Consider the following 14,443-nt stretch of genomic DNA (forward strand, 5'->3'; position numbering starts at 1 on the left):
TAAAAATAACTTTATATATTAATAAATTCAAAATTTAACATACTTATTTGAATAGAGTCAATGAGTAACTAATTAAGAATAAAAGAATAAGGAAACAAACTAAAGTAATGTCTTCGACGGAGGTAATGACTTTCAGCATCCAAAAATCCAAGCAAAAGCATAAAACTATCAATGTAACGCAACTCTAAAAACTCAGATCTGAAACTAAGTGTAATCCTAATGTGATGAATCTGAATGTGTGTGGATGCCTTGAGTGAAGTAGCTGATCAATACTAGTTTACCAATCATGTGATGGGGACATGCGTCCAGGAGATTGTTGAAGAGCTCCCAATATTCATAGAGAGTCTCTAATTCACCTTGAACAATGCAGGAGATCTCTTTTCTCAGTCTATCTGTGACTTCAGCTGGGAAATATTTTTCCAAAAATTCTCTCCTGAGTGTATCCCAGTTGGTAATAGTTGCTTCAGGTTGGGAGTAGTACCATTCCCTTGCCTTTCCCTCAAGAGAAACTGGGAAAACGGTTAATAGGATGGAAGTTTCATCTGCACCATGACGCCTAACAGTAGAACAGGCTGTCTGGAAATCCCTAAGGTGCTTGATAGGCTCTTGAGCAGGTAAGCCATAAAACTTGGGCATCAAGTTGATCAGTGCGGTTTTTAGTTCAAAATCTGCAGCTGCAGTCGGGTGATGCACTTGATATGGCTGCAGTGTAAAATCTGGGGCTCCTGCCTCCTGGAGAGTAATCCTCCTAGGTGCTGCCATGTTTTCTGCACGCAAATCAACTGGATCAGTAGTAAATGAGCTTGTCTCGCTCTCAGATGGCGGTTCAGATTTGCCCTCAGATGAGACTGGTGAGTTGATAATAACCACTTCACCACCCTCGGAGGCTAACTGACGTCGAGTTTGTCTAATATGTGAAAGAGTTCTTTCAATTTCAGGATCAAATGGGACTAAACTCGGATCAGGCAATGAACGCGTCATTCAATAAGAAAGACATGTAACTCATGGTAACAGAAATAAAAATAAAATCTGCAAATAAAAATAAAATATATACACTAATTAATAATTTAGCACACTATTGCAACTCCTCGGCAACGGCGCCAATTTTTGACGATCGGATTTCTGTTTAGTAAAGAAATTTTATAAAAATATATCGCGTTGTAAGTATAGCTTCTAAACCAACAGAGAATCCTTTCGTACAAAAACTTTGGTTGTCACAAGTAACAAAACCCAATAAAATTTATAACCGAAGTATTTAAACATCGGGTCGTCTTCTCAAGGAATTGCAGGGAGGTATGATTTATTATTGGTTATGTAAAATAGTATATTTTTGGGTTTTTGAAATAGGGAACAAGTAATTTAAATAACAAGAAAAATAAATTAATAATTAATAAAATCTCTGGGCAAGGTATGAGAAATTGAAGTCCTATCGTAGTTATCCTTATCAGGTGTGATGAGAATTGGATTCTGCTCCCACTTTAATTAACCCTTGCTAAACAAAGGAAAGTCAAGCGGACTAATTATTTTGATCCTCAAGTCCTAGTCAACTCCTATGGAAAGACTAGAGTTATTGGAGTACAAATTAACCAGCAGAGAATTCCAATTTCAATCAACAGCTGAGTTTGATAACTCAAGTGTTGCTAATTACTTAACCAAAGCCAAAAGGGAAAAATATCTTAAATTAAATTAAAATCATTCATAAATAAAATAAAGCAAAATTAAATCTGAAATTACCTCAATTTATATTAATTAAGAAAAATCCTAACATGGAAAAATTCATAAATCGAGGCAAAAAGATAAATATCAATTAAAGTAATAGAGTAAATAATAGTAGAAGAGAAAATAAACTAAGGGAATATTGAACCTGTGATTGAAGAAGAAATAAACCTAACCTTTAAGAGGAATCTTAATCCTAAGTCCTAAGAGAGAGGAGAGAACCTCTCTCTCTAAAAAATACATCTAAAACCTAAAATTATGAATTATGAATGTTGTATGAATTGTTCCCTCATGAATGGATGCATTCTCCCACTTTATAGCCTCTAATCTGTGTTTTCTGGGCCAAAAACTGGGTCAGAAACAGCCCAGAAATTGCCCCCAGCGATTTCTGGTATGTACAGGTCACTGCAAAGTCACGCGGAAGCGTCGTCCACGCGTTCGTGTGGATTGAGGTTTTGCCAGGTCACACGTCCGCGTGATCCACGCGTTCGCATTGCCTGGCTTCGGGGCAGCTATAAAAAATTATATATTGTTACGAAGCCCCGGATGTTAGCTTTCCAACGCAACTAGAACCGCGTCATTTGGACTTTTGTAGCTCAAGTTATGGTCAATTTAGTACCAAGAGGTCATGCTGGACAGCTTTAGCAGTTCCTTCAGTTTCTTGTATTCCTTCCACTTTTGCATGCTTCTTTTTCCATCCTCTGAGCCATTCCTGCCCTGTAATCTCTAAAATCACTTAACACACATATCAAGGCATCGAATGGTAATAAGAGAAATATTAGCAAATATAAGGCCAAAGAAGCATGTTTTCAATCATAGCACAAAATCAGGAAGGAGAATGTAAAACATGCATTTTGTATGAACAAGTGTATGAAAGATTGATAAAATCTACTCAATTGAGCACAAGATAAACCATAAAATAGTGGTTTATCAACCACCTCTTTCATGGCTGGGTTCAGTCGCCTTTGTGGTTGTACCACTGGTTTGGTGTCATCCTCCAGCAGGATTTTGTGCATGCATTGGGTCGGGCTAATACCCTTAAGGTCACTTATTGTCCACCCAAGAGCTGTCTTGTGTGTCTTTAGCTCTTGGATTAGTACTTTTTCTTCCTGTGGTTCTAAGGCAAAGCTTATAATCACAGGATATATATCCCCATCTCCAAGAAATGCATATTTCAAGGAGGATGGTAATTGCTTAAGCTCGAGTTCAGGAGGCTTGTCCTCCTCCTTAGGAGTTTTCAGAGGCTCCTTTATTTTCTCTGGCTCCTCTAGCTCAGGCTGAGCATCATAAAAGATGTCGTTCAGCTCTTCTTCAAGTCCTTCAACCATATTCACTTCTTCCACCAGGAAATCAATGATATCAATACTCATGTACTCCTCTAGAGTGTCTGGATGCTGCATGGCTTTGACAGCATTTAGTATGAACTCATCCTCATTGACTCTCAGGGTTATTTCCCCTTTCTGAACGTCAATAAGGGTCCGTCCTGTAGCTAGGAAGGGTCTTCCTAGAATGAGGGTTGCACTCTTGTGCTCTTCTATTTCCAATACCACAAAGTCTGTGGGGAAGGCAAAGGGTCCAACCCTGACAATCATGTCCTCAATCACGCCTGATGGAAGCTTAACAGAACCATCAGCAAGTTGAAGACATATGCGGGTAGGTTTAACTTTGTGATTTTAAAAAAGTCTCTTTATTAGTGATGCAGGCATTAAGTTAATACTTGCTCCGAGATCACATAGGGCTGTCTTTGTACAGGCATCCCCTAAGGTGCAGGTTATCATAAAGCTTCCAGGATCTTTGAGTTTCTCTGCTAAGCTCTTTTGGATCACTGCACTGCATTCTTCAGTGAGGAGGACTATTTCTGCCTCTCTCCAATCCTTCTTATGACTTAAGATGTCTTTCATGAACTTAGCATAAGAAGGTATCTGCTCAAGAGCCTCTGTAAAAGGGATCTTGATCTCAAGTGTCTTAAGATAATCCGCAAAGTGGGAAAACTATTTATCCTTTTTCGCATGACGGAGCTTCTATGGATATGGCATCTTAGCCCTGTACTCATCAACCTTGGTTGATATAGGTTGAATGCCTACAGAATTGGAAGGGGGGTCAGTAGCTTGCTTAGGAAGGGTCTTATCAGCATTTGCATGTGTCTGACCATTCCTAGTTGGGTGTTTAACACCCTTGCTGCCCCTTTCCTGGCGTTCAACGCCAGGAACACTGTTCCCTTGTGGGAGTTCAATGTCAACGGTGGGTATCCCTTCTTGGCGTTGAACGCCAAGAGTGTTGCCCCCCTTTGGGCGTTCAACTCCAGGAGTAAGCACCCCTTCTTGGCGTTGAATGCCAATGCCATTCTTCTTTGCACGTGCAACGTCCTCAGAGGTGTCTTGGACAGCAGTATGGATGTTCTCTGTTAGCTTTTCTTCTTCTGGTTTCCACTTGCTCTGAGGTTGGGTGTTCAATATTTTCCTACTCCTCAGTTGGATTGCCTGACATTCATATTTTATCTGCTCAGACAATTGCTGCCTTATTTGACTCAGGGCTTTTACATTCCTGTTGGAAGCCTGAGTTTCTTGCAAAGTCTCTTGCAGCTCCAGCAACTACTGTGCAAGGGCATGCAGCTGCTGAGTCAATGGGCCATCTTGTTTTGGGGGTTAGACTCAGTAGATATTGCCTTAACCTCTCCTTTTATTGAAGTCTCATCAACAGCGTACAGATGCTGGTTCATGGCAACTGTCTCAATAAGTTCGTGAGCCTCTTCAATTGTCTTCCTCATATGAATAGAACCACCAGCAGAGTGATTTAGAGACATCCTAGCCATGTCAGTGAGGCCATAATAGATGTCTAATTGCACCCATTCTGAAAATATTTCAGTGGAGCATTTTTGTAGCATTCTTCTATACCTCCCCCAAACATCATGAAGAGATTCATTAGTCTCTTGTTTGAAGCCTTAGATGTCCAGCCTTAACTAGGTCAATTTCCTTGGGGGAAAGTATTGATTTAGAAACTTGTCTACTAGCTACTTCCATGTTTTCAAGCAAGATTTGGGTTGATTATCTAACCACCTCTTTGCTTGATCTCTTACAGCAAAGGAAAAGAGTAGTAGTCTGTAGACATCCTGATCTACTCCCTCAGTGCGTACTGTGTCAGCAATTTGTAAAAAGTTTGCCAGGAACTTAATAGGTTCTTCTTGTGGAAGTCCAGAGTACTGGCAGCTTTGCTGCACTAGAGTAATGAACCGAGGATTTAGGTCAAAATTACTTGCTCCAATGGGGGGTATACTGATACTTCTCCCATAGAAGTTCGGAGTGGGGGCCATGTAAAACTCCAAAGTTCTTCTAAATTGTTCATTCCCAATTGGTGCATGGTGAAGAAAGGTAGGAGAGATTGGATATTAAGAAATAAAAAGAAAACTAAAATTAAAATATTTTTATTTTTATTTTAATTATTAATTAAATTCAAAAATAAGAAGGAGATTAAAAGCTAATTAATTAAAAATATTTGAAAATTAAATAGATGATTTTCGAAAAAGAAGATAGAAAAAGAAGTGAGGAGTTTTCAAAAATAGAAGAGAGATGAATTAGTTAGAAAATTTTGAAAAAAAAGAATAAAGAGAAAACAAGTAACTAATTAAGAAAGATTTGAAGATAAGATTTGAAAAATATTTGATTTTGAAATTTGAATTAAGATAAGATAAGATTTTTGAAATTTAAAATTTGAATTTTAAATTTTTTAAATTTTGAAATTGAGTTTTTAAAATTTGAATTTGAAATAAGATAAGATAAAGATTTGAAAAAGATTTCATTTTTGAAATTTGAAAGAAAGATAAGATAGGAAAGAATCAAATTTAAAAGAAAAGATTTAAAAAGATAAGATTTGAAATTTGAAATTAAGATAAGATAAGATAATGATTTGAAATTAAAATTTGAAATTTTTTGTGGAAATTTTCGAAAATATTTTTGAAATAAAGATAAAAAAGATAATTTTTTATTTTTTTTGAATTAATGAAGAAAGAGAAAAACAACCAAAAGGCACCAAACTTAAAATTTTTAGATCAAGTAGTACTAATTTTTGAAATTTTTAAAGAAAAACACCAAAAGACACCAAACTTAAAAATTTTAAGATCAAAACAAGAAAAGAAACGAGAACAACTTGAATACTAAGAAAGAACACAAAGAACAATTCGAAAATTCAAAGGAAATAAAGAACACACAAAGGACACCAAACTTAAGAATTGACACTGGACTCAAACAAAAGACACTATTTTTGAAAATTTTTTGAAAAGAAAGTAAGAAAGTTCGAAACTTTAACAAGAACAAGAAAAAAGACTCAAACAAAAGATAAAGATTAATACAGAAAAGTAAAGATTTTTGAAAAATTTTCGATTTTTTCGAAAAAGAAAATAAAAGACTCAAACAAAATAGTAAAAAGGTATCTAATCTAAGCAACAAGATAATCCGATAGTTTATCAAAGCCAAACAATCCCCGACAACGGCGCCAAAAACTTGGTGCACGAAACTGGCTCCGCACGTTTCACACAGATAGACCGGTAAGTATACCGAGTCGTCCAAGTAATACCTCAGGTGAGTGAGGGTCGATCCCACGGAGATTGTTGGTTTGAGTAAGCAGTGGTTATCTTGCAGATCTTAGTTAGGCGGATAGAAAAATATAATTTATCACAAGAAATGCATAAAACAGAATAAAGAAATAAAACGTTACTAGATAGATGAGAATTCAATGGTGATAGAATAGTTGAGGCTTCGAAGATGATTTGTCTTTCCGGATTAACTTTTCTTACTATCTTCTTCAATAACGTTCTAATTTCTTCAATGGCAGCCATAAGTGATTAACTCATGTCCTCTCATCAAGTTAACCTCCTCTACTGTAGTAATCCACCACGTTGAGATGACTTATGTCCTCTCATCAAGCCACCTCTAGGTTTCTCACTGTAGCAGAAGATGAAGCTCTAAGCAATCCACTCCCCTTCATGATCCTACTCAAGATGCCACAGACAAGGAAGATCTTCCAGATCAGGGAACGCTGCTTCTCAAACTCTAGCCTTAACGCCACAGAGACCTCACGCACCCATAGTCAACGGGATTTCATGTCACGTATCCAAGGTTGCTCAGATGCTCTATTGGAATCCGCAATGCAATCTCTAGCTTTAGTTCAACGCTATCCGATTCAGGATGCACGGAACCCAAGTAGAACAAGGGTGATTGCTACGGGTCACCCTCAATTCATAAGATGAAGAACAAGGTTGCATAAGAGAATAGAATCAGACATATTGAGATAGAACAGTAATATTATTATTCCATGAAACTCAGCAGAGCTCCTAACCTTAACCTTAGGAGGTTAGTGACTCATACTGTACATAAAACACTATGAAAGGTTCGAATGGGCAAAGATCCCTAACAAGGGTGATCTTTGTTGTATATATACTAATCTGCGAACTAAGAATTACAGAAATCATATAAACTAGTCTTGTAGTGCGAAAATCCACTTCCTGGGCCCACTTGGTGAGTGTTTGGGCTGAGCAAAGGGTGTCTCCACCTACTAGGACTCCTTGGGGAATTGAACACTAGCTAGGAACACCCTTTTGAGCGTTGGACGCCAACTGCTCCCCAGTGGGCACTGGACGCTAGGAATGGGGCTGGTGGCTGGCGTTGAATGCCAGTTTTAGGCCTTTATTTGCAAAGAAAAGTATAAACTATTATTTATTTCTGGAAAGCCCTAGATGTTAGCTTTCCATAGCCATTGAGAGCGTGTCATTTGGACCTCTGTAGCTCTAGAAAAGCTCCTTCGAGTGCACGGAGGTCAGATCTTGACAGCATCTGCAGTGCATTCTCTGTCTCTGAATCAGACTTTTGCTCAAGCTCCTCAATTTCTGCCAGAAAATACTTGAAATCACCATAAAAAACACAAACTCAAAGTAGAATCCAAAAATGTAAAATTTTCACTAAAACCTATGAAAACATAATAAAACTTAAACAAAACATAGTAAAAACTATATGAAAATGATGCGAAAAAGCGTATAAAATATCCGCTCATCACTAGGAGACTCAGAAAGCTAATGAGGAACAAAGGCAAGTACAAAGGATCAAGCTCAAAGGAGTACAAGAAGGACATGAGCAAGGTGACTTGTCACCACTATAAAGAAGCTAGACATTTCAAATTCAACTGTCCAAAACTCAAAAAGGAGGACAAAGGGAAGAAAGAGAAGAAGAGAGTGCTCATGGCATCTTGGAAAGATCTTGAGAATAATTCAGATGAAGAAGAAGATTCCGAATGCGAAGCACAAATCTGCTTCATGGCTGATAATGATCAACTTGATGAGGTAAATTACTATAACTTGTCCAAAGATGATTTACATGCTATAATTGATTATCTCACATTAAATTCTTTAAAACTGTTGGGAAAATACAATAAATGTAAATCTGAAAAAGAAATGTTGAAAGCTAAAAATGATTTTTTGAGAGAAAAGGTGAAGGAAACTGAATGTGCTTTGGATATTATTGAAGAAAAGAGATTTCTAAAATCTGAACTTGAAAAACTAAAAGGAAAGCACATTGTGGTTCTGTCTCAAGAGCTTATTGCTAAAAATGAAAGATTAAATGAAATGATTAAAAGACTGAATGGTGACTTAGCAAAATTTGCTCAAAGTTCTAGCAACTTGGACAAATTACTTCCTAGTCAAAGACCATTGTTTGAAAAATCTGGTTTAGGATTTGTAACCAAGAAAAGTGCAGTTTTCAATGATTCCTCTATGAAATTTGAGGCTTCTTCTTCAAAAACTAAATCCACTTCCAATAAATCTGGTCTTGGATATATTCCCACATATGAAGAGGAACTTGAAGAACTTTGTCCTAGTGAAATTGTACCATCATCTAGAACCGAACCTACATCACATAGGTCGGGTCTGGGCTATATTTCAACAAATGAGGTTGCTTTCAAAAAATCACATTTTCACAACAGAACCTCATATTCAAAAGGCCAAAATACTTTCAAAAATTCTGGTTTGAATGTTTTTGCAAAAAGGAATAATTATAATAAAAAATATTTTGTCAAAAGAAATGCAAGTCTTCCAAAAACCAGAAATACTCAAGTCTTAAATCATTTCCAGCATCATAATTCATATCCTTTTCAGCAACGTGCTTCAGAAAATCATTGCTTTAATTGTAAGAAAACTGTCACTCTTACTCACAATGTTTTATTATAAAAAGAAGAATAGAAAACCAAATTTATAATGTTCTTTGTAATTTCAATGCACTTGGGCAACCAATGTGGATTAACTTCAAAGGATCCAAATTAGTTTGGATACCTAAGGTTGATTGAAATCTTATGCAGATTTGCCTAGCATCCAAGAACAAGAAAGACATGTGGTACTTGGATAGTCGGTGTTCTAGGCACAAGACTGGAAGGCCAACCTTCTTCATCAAACTAAACAAGTATGGTGGAGGTTTTGTGTCCTTTGGAGATAATGGAAAAGATAAAATTGTTGCTGTTGAAAAAGTAGGTAACAATAACTCTACCTCTATTGATGATGTCTTTTTGGTTAATGGTTTGAGGCATAATCTTTTGAGCATAAGTCAATTGTGTGATTTAAGTTATTTAGTAATTTTTAAAAGATTGGAACGTTGTGTTGTAAATGAAAAGACTAATGAAGTGTTGTTTATTGCTAAACGTTGTGATAATGTGTATGGACTTACCCTTGATTAACTAAAGGATCAAAATATAGCTTGTTTTCATTCTAAAGAATCTAAAAAGTGGCTTTGGCACAAGAGATTGGGCCATGCTAGTATGTTTCAAATAAACAAGCTTGTCAAGAAAGGATTAGTAAAAGGTCTTCCTTTGATAAGGTTTGACAAAGACATCACTTGTGATGCTTGTCAAATGGAAAAACAAACAAAGAGTTCATTTAAACCAAAGGAAGACATCTCTACTAAAAGACCACTTGAATTGCTATATATTGATTTATTTGGTCCAACAAGAACTCAAAACTTAGGTGGTAAACATTATGGTTTAGTAATTGTGGATGACTACTCTAGGTTTGGTTGGGTTTTATTTCTCGCATACAAAAATGAAGCCTTTTTGGCTTTTGAAATATTTAGCAAGAAAGATCAAAATGAAAAGGATTTAAAGATCACCTCAATAAGAAGTGATCATGGAACTAAATTTGAAAACCAATTATTTGAATCCTTTTGTGAGGAATTTGGAATATCACACAACTTCTCTTGTCCAAGGACACCATAACAAAATGGTGTTGTGGAAAGAAGAAACAGAAGTATTCAAGAAATGACAAGAGCCGTGCTTTGTGAGAGTAATGTCCCAAAATTCCTTTGGGTTGAAGCGGTTAGCACAACTTGCCACATTTTGAATAGAACTATCATAAAGAAATTTTTGAAGAAAACTCCTTATGAACTTTGGAAAGGTCACCCACCAAATTTAAATTACTTGCATATAGTTGGTTGCAAATGTTTTGTTCTAAATAACAAAGATAATTTGGAAAAATTTGATTCAAAGGCATATGAGTGTTTATTTGTAGGATATTCCATAACTAGTAAAGCATATAGAGTTTATCATCAAGAGTCCATACATGTTACATTTTGTGACACTAACTTGTTCAAAGTATTTTGGAAGACTGTGATGTAGGAAATCAGGATCAAAAGGATGATAGAAAAGGCCAAAATCATGAAATTGAAAATTCTGCACAGAAGGAATTTGAAACTGCAGCTGCTGAAAATCCTGCACGAGACAATTCTATTTTGTCTCATGAATCTGAAGAAAATCCTGAAACCACCAGCTCCTTGAATCCCTCAGTAACCGAATCTGCTTCTAAGTCTACAAGACCTCGTGAATGGAGATTCTTAAAGAACTATCCGCATGAGTTTGTCATTGGGGATGTGTCACAAGATGTCAAAACTCGTTCCTCCATTAGAAAAGCAAATGAAGAAACAAACATTGCTTTTCTCTCTCAAATGGAGCCTCAAAACGTCAAGGAAGCCCTTGATGACCCTTCTTGGGTAAAGGTAATGGAGGATGAGCTTCATGACACTACAAAAAAACAGGGTTAAAATGGCGGTTATTTTGGGGAATTATGGCGGTTAGAACCGCCATTATGGCCAAAACTGGCGCCTCCAAGAAACGCCATTATTCTGGGCACCATTCTGGTTATTACGGCGGTTTTCAGAAAATCGCCGTAATAATGGTTTGTAACCGCCATTATTTCCGGATAAAATGGCGGTTTTTTATACTGTTTAAAATGGCGGCTGTAACCGCCGTTTTTACCAGGATGTTGTGACATCACTTCTGTTTAAAATGGCGGTTGGAAACCGCCATTTTTACCATTATAACCGCCATTTTTACCAGGTTATAATGGCATCTTTTGTGTTAAAATGGCAGTTTCTAGCTGCCGTTTTTACCAGGTTATAATGGTATCTTTTGTGTTTAAAATGGCAGTTTTTAACCACCGTTTCTACCAGCGTATAATGGCATCGTTTTCATTTAAAATGGGGTTTCTAACCGCCGTTTGTACCTAATTATGATGACAATTTTATGCTTTTTAAAATAAGATTGAAACTACCAATTTAAAGTGATATTTTCGAAACATACTTAAAAATCTCGTAATAACCAGAAGGCATAATCATAAATCAAACATCATAAGATGATTTTTAATTCATACATAATCCAAAAGTCATAATCCAAGTCATAATGGAAATGTCATAATCCAAAAACAAAGTATCAAAGTAACATTTTTCAATAATACGTCTTAACATATAATTCTTAATATACGTCTTAACATATTAAGCATTGTCATGCTTCCTTGTTGCTTGCTCCAGAAGACCTACTTCCTAACTCTTTTGGTGATAGAATCTCACTCTCCTGATCCAATCCCTATAACAAAAATATAATTATTATGAGCACAAGAAATGCAAGAAAAGGGCATATATTGATATACATTATAAGTCTGATTTAATTTATAAGAAAAGGCATATATAAAAGAACACACATTTGTCAAACTTTAGAGACTAAAAAAATATAGTATAAAGTAAAATTAAATCTTTTTTTTTTCAGTAACAGCACTCAGCACAACTTTAAAAACCTTTTTTGTACACATGACAACTTGAATAGTAAAAAAACAAGAAAGTTTTGTTCCAACTTATTGATTTCTGGTTTAGTTTTGATCCTTTAGATTTTCTCCATGCAGGGCACAAAAAAGGGATTCTTCATTGATGCTAAATTCTTCATTTCTGGGTTTCCCATGCAAGAGATTAAGCCCAGTCTTGGATTTTCTTTGGTTGATGGGCTTGGAAGTAATGGTGGGCAAGTAGAGAATAATAATAATCATAATAATGGGAGGCTTCTGTTCCCTTTTGGAGAAATCAAGCATCACCATCATCATTAGCTTTCAGCGGCAGTAATTAGTTATTGGTGTTGAACTTGACCAAAACAACAAACAACAAGCTAGGAACAATTCAACTGGGTATTGGGTATTGGACTGGTATTATTGGTGAAGGCTCATCATGGTAATTAGTTATTAATTAAGAAGAAAATTAATGATGACAATCATGCAATGCATTCATCTGATCTTCTTAATTATATATAATCTGCTTGAAATTGTTCAGAGAGAAGCTAACACAGTAGGATATATATGGTTATTATTACTTGCTCTTAATTTGTATACATTTTAGCTCTTGTTTAATTTGTTATTTCAACAATGTGAGGGTTTACTATCACTCTAGCATAAGCTAGCACTACTACTAATTATATCATAAGCAGCAACAAGAAACTATATCAATATTCAACATATTTGTATTCAACAAGAAACTATGAACCTAAGAAAAAACTGACGGAGATAAAGCAAAGAAAAAAAAAGAGGATAATTGTATTTGTACCTGTGAGATTTGTTGAGTAGGGAACATTCCAGCCAATTGTATTGGAATTTTACCTCCTTCCTTAGAAGCAATATAGGAGACTAGCGCTTGCAATTGCGCTTTAACGGTATCCAACTCTTCTTGCACATTTGGACCACAAGTAGTTGATGTGCCAGCATCATTTGAAGAACCTAAATTCATTTGACTAATCCTTGTAGTGTTGTTCTTGAAAGCAATTGTTGGAACAGCTCCCATACCTAAACCTCAAACACGACCAGGGTGCTCTTTCCCAAAAACTACTCCAAGAGCATCAAGAGGAGAATTAACAGTTAATTCCATCGGTTGTTGGCTGCTATGTACTTCAATCTTCTCCTACATATATAAAAAGAAAGAGAAAGAATCAAAAATAGTATTATCTTATAAAAAAGAAAGAAAAAGAAATACAAACAAGTTACTTATTGCACTTTAGTCTTACCGCTATTTCTTTAGCCTTTTCATTAACATAACTTCCATCTATTTTCTAGTGAGTGATGTCCCACATTTGAACCCTATTAACTTCTTTTCCCGTCTCTTCCATCTAAAATTTAAGAAAAGTAGAAAGACTTGATCAAAAAATAGCAGCCTACTAACTTAGATTAGATATCAAGAAAATTAAGAGATGATGCATGCATTATATTTGAGATAGATTAGATATACATGCATTAATTGATTACCAATTCAGCCCTTCTTCTTGCAATTGATTTAGCACCTGAAGTATGAGGAATTATTTGTTTTTGCCAAATTTCTTGATTCCTCTTACAAAGTTTCTGCAAGTTAAATTTGGACACAATCATTACATTAGTTTGTTTAGTTAATAATGGAAAACTGAAGTGAATACACACGAACAACTATGATAACAACCACTCTTCAATTGCAGAGGGCAACTAGCATAGAATATAGACAAGTTTAGACCAGCTATTGGATGCATCATTCACTTCTACATGTAAATTTATAGCAATATTCACTTCTGCATGTTAACTGCAAGAACCATCATCTTTCAAAACTAACTTAAATAGGGTAAAAATGTGCACTAACCACATCAATTTAGGACTAAAATAAACAAAGACTGTACCATTATTTAAGACTGCCCCGCAGCCAATAGTTCAATTGTAAAAATAAAGATCAGAACTTCTAGAAACTCTAGAGACACCCAGAAATCAAAATCACTCTTCAACAACATTGACTAGTTCATATTCAATTATATATATTCCAAAGGCTGTAAAAAAGGACAACATTTAACTAGGAGAGTAATTAATAATTAATATCCCCCAACAACTCCATATATATATAACATTATACAATGTTTAAATCAATGAGCTCCTATACAATTTAATAGAGAAACTTTTGTAAAAAAAGTATAATTCCCAAATTTCAAAACTGAATTTCTCTACCAAAAAAATTTCAAGAGACAAAAAATTGAAGTACTTAACAGTTTAGTCAGTTGTAGCATGATACTCAGTTTTACTACTTTATATTTTGCACATTGACTACTGAAAATGAATATATTGTCTGGAATTTGAATTCAGACATACTCTTCTGATTAATCTGAGCAATCCAAAAATAATTTGACTCAGACACCAATAGTAAGCTACAAGAGTTCAGTGAGAGAAGATGACACTGAAAGAGGGGGAAAAAATAAAAATAAAAAAATCAAAGCCTAATTGTTTCTTTCTTGTTTTAGCACTCAAGTCTCAACTAATGAATGATCATGTCTTGGAGGCTCTTCAACCATGATCTTCTGCAACACAAACCATACCTGATTGAAATTGAAGACACAGTAGTGTGGAGCAGATAGAAAAAATTCACATTTTCAATAGAACTAA

At 35.5% G+C, this 14,443-nt stretch overlaps 1 long non-coding RNA gene across 1 annotated transcript; it reads right to left on the bottom strand.

Annotated features, from left to right (window-relative positions):
• Positions 1-11,440: 11,440 nt before the first annotated feature.
• LOC112735941 (uncharacterized) lies at positions 11,441-13,389 on the bottom strand. Its single transcript, XR_011870408.1, has 3 exons — positions 13,295-13,389; positions 12,603-13,158; positions 11,441-11,601 (listed from the first exon to the last, which is right to left on the bottom strand). It is a non-coding gene; the product is annotated as an uncharacterized lncRNA (long non-coding RNA).
• Between the last annotated feature and the right edge of the window lie 1,054 nt (positions 13,390-14,443).

Source organism: Arachis hypogaea, chromosome 13 (assembly GCF_003086295.3).
Source record: "Arachis hypogaea cultivar Tifrunner chromosome 13, arahy.Tifrunner.gnm2.J5K5, whole genome shotgun sequence".
Lineage (NCBI taxonomy): Eukaryota > Viridiplantae > Streptophyta > Magnoliopsida > Fabales > Fabaceae > Arachis > Arachis hypogaea.